Raw genomic sequence first — 3,433 nt, forward strand, 5'->3', positions numbered from 1 at the left:
AGGGAGAGGCTGAACAGGCTGGGGCTGTTTTCCCTGGAACATCAGAGGCTGAGGGGTGACCTTATAGAGGTTTACAAAATTATGAGGAGCATGGATAGGATAAATAGACAAAGTCTTTTCCCTGTGGCTGGGGAGTCCAGAATTAGAGGGCATAGGTTTAGGGTGAGAAGGGAAAGATATAAAAGAGACCTAAGGGGCAATGTTTTCACACAGAGGGTGGTGTGTGTATGGAATGAGCTGCCAGAGGATGTGGTGAGGCTGGTACAATTGCAACATTTAAAAGGCATTTGGATGGGTATATGAATAGGAAGGCTTTGGAGAGATATGGGCCAGGTGCTGGCAGATGGAACTAGATTGGTTTGGGATATGTGGTCGGCATGGACGGGTTGGACCGAAGGGTCTTTTCCATGCTGTACATCTCTATGACTCTATGACTAACAGTAGACTCGCCAACTTTGTGTACATTTAAATGGTCATTGGGTAGGCATATGAGCAAGAATGGAATAATGTAGGTTAGATTAGTTCCACAGGTCAGCACAACATTGAGGGCTGAAGGGCCTGTACTGCTATGTAATGTTCTATGTTCTATGTTCTAGTGTTGAGGTGGTTATCAACCTATGACTTGGAATTACCAGATGCTTTGTGTCCACCGTACTGAAGATGGTTTAGCACCAAAGAAAAACATTGCTCAAGGTCAGCAGTCCTTAGGAGCCCTTCTGTTCACTTTCCAGAGCTTGTGTGTACAGGGCAGCCATACACATGATGGAAGTTATACTAACTGCTGCTGGTCAGCAGCCATCTCCAAGACAGCCTAACCATTCTGATTTATTTGTTGTGCACAGGAGGTTGTCACATCAATGTCAACAGAAATCAACTTGGGGATGGTGGTGGAAGTTTGTGGCACAGTGGTAGAGTCCCTACCTCTGAGTCAGGAGATCTGGGTTCAGCTCCCATCTACTCCAGTTCTGTTATAATCTCTGAACAGGTTGATTAGAAACAATCTACCATAATAACCGACAAAGCCATGCTTTGGTTGAACTGATCATTCTTCCATCTTAAACAGCACAAGAAGAGTTTTCAACACAATGCCAGTGATGAATTGAATTACTGCGCATAATCAAAGTAAAAAGTAGCACACTACCAGTTGGATGATAACTATCTGCTAGGATGGTGTTGTTATTGTCAAGCCAACCCTAACAGCTGGCGAAAGCATTACTGTTACCCAGAACCATTAAGTGGAAGGCAAATTATCTAGACAAGGGAGTTTCCTTTCTGACATTAATTTCACAGAAATTGTACACTCCAGTGGGGGAAAGATGTTTCCAATGATTTCAACTGTTAATTAATGTGGGAGGCTCCACAGATTTAGGAAGTTCCCCACAACCTCATCTTTTCCAGGATTATATGTTACATGGGCTCCCAGCCAGATTGTGGTTTCAGTTGCTATCTTCTACTCATGGTGACTAAACAATTAGAATATTTTGTCCTTGTTGTCGCCATGTTCCAATGATTTCAACTTCAGACTCCTTTAGCAGAAGTGACTCTTTTCCCGATCAATATCAGAGACAGATTAGCAGGTCGATAATGGGATTAGTTTTCTGAACCATTCCAATGCCCTGGAAATTTAGTTGGAGTGTCCTCGCATTGGCTCATCTGTTTCTTCAGATCCTATCATTTCTGGACACTTCCAACATGACTTCCCCTTTTTCCAAATTAGACAGGTTATCACTTTGTTACATTCTTAGTCACACATGACAACATATGAATATATAAACGCACAAGTTAGGAACAGTAGGAGGCAATTCAGCCCCTCAAGCCTGTTCCACCATTTAATAAGATCTTCCCATTGGCTGATCTGATTGCTACACATTCCCACCCTGCCCCCGCCTTGAGAACCTTTCATTGCCTTGCTCACCAAAAGTCTATCTACCTCAGCCTTAAAACTCTTTAAGGATGCTGCTCCCACCACCTTTTGAGGGACAGAGTTCCAAAGATTCCTGACACCATGAGGAAAACAATTTCCTCATTTCTGCTGACAGGAATCTCCCTTTTTGTTTGAACAATGGTTCCTGGTTCTGGATTCTCCCACATCCAGCCAGTCAGGACCAATCAGGTTCTTCTCTGTTTCTCTCATGTCACCTCTTGATCTTTAAAACTCTAGTAGAACAAGCTTAGTCGGTAAAATCTTTCCTCATAAGGCAACCCTCTCATTCCTCGTCTCAGTCTAGTAAACCTTCTCTGAACAGTTTCATCCGGTTTAAATCCTTGGTTAAATAAAGAGACCAATACTCTACACAATGATTCAGATGTGGCATTACCAGTTAACTTTGCGCAGATGAGGTGGATTGGCTGTGCTAAATTACCCATAGTGTCCAGGGATGTGCAGGCTAGGTGGAATAGCCATAGGAAATGCAGGGTTACAGGGATAGGATCGAGGGGTGCGTTTGGGTGGGATGTTCTTCAGAGGGTTGGTGTGGACTCAATGGGCCAAATGGCCTTTTTCTCTACTGTACGGATTCTATGATTTTAGAAATGAAATGTATGCTCCTTACTTCCCTCGCAATAAATGATAACATACTTAACCCTACCTTATTATTTGATGTGCCTCCTTACTAATTTTCCACATGTCTTGCAGCAGGCACACAATCTCGTGCATATCTGAGCTCTGAAATCTCTCACCATTTAGATAAAATGCTTCTTTTCTATTCTTCCTGCCTAAATGGACAATTTCACTTTTTCTCACATTACACTCCATTTGCCAGATCCTTGTCCACTCACTGATCCTTTCTGTATCCCTTTATACTTTCCTTAATAGCCTCTTCACAACTTACTTTCCAAAATATACCTTTGTGTGTTCAGAAAATTTAGCAACCATACTTTCGGTACCTTCAACCAAGATATTTATATAAATTACAAATATTAAGCACTGAACCCTGTCGTACACCACTCCTTACATCTTACCAACCAGAAAATGGTCCATTTATACCTACTGTCTGGTTCCTGGTAGGTAATCAATCTATTCTTCATGCTAATAGGTTAACCCTAGCCCATGAGCATTTATTTAGAACATAGAACATAGAACATAGAACAATACAGCACAGAACAGGCCCTTCGGCCCACGATGTTGTGCCGAACATTTGTCCTAGCTTAAGCACCCATCCATGTACCTATCCAATTGGCACTTAAAGGTCACCAAAGATTCTGACTCTACCACTCCCACAGGCAGCGCATTCCATGCCCCCACCACTCTCTGGGTAAAGAACCCACCCCTGACATCTCCCCTATACCTTCCACCCTTCACCTTAAATTTATGTCCCCGTGTAACACTCTGTTGTACCCGGGGAAAAAGTTTCTGACTGTCTACTCTATCTATTCCTCTGATCATCTTATAAACCTCTATCAAGTCACCCCTCATCCTTCGCCATTCCAACGA

This window comes from Chiloscyllium plagiosum, chromosome 23 (assembly GCF_004010195.1).
Source record: "Chiloscyllium plagiosum isolate BGI_BamShark_2017 chromosome 23, ASM401019v2, whole genome shotgun sequence".
NCBI classification, from domain to species: domain Eukaryota; kingdom Metazoa; phylum Chordata; class Chondrichthyes; order Orectolobiformes; family Hemiscylliidae; genus Chiloscyllium; species Chiloscyllium plagiosum.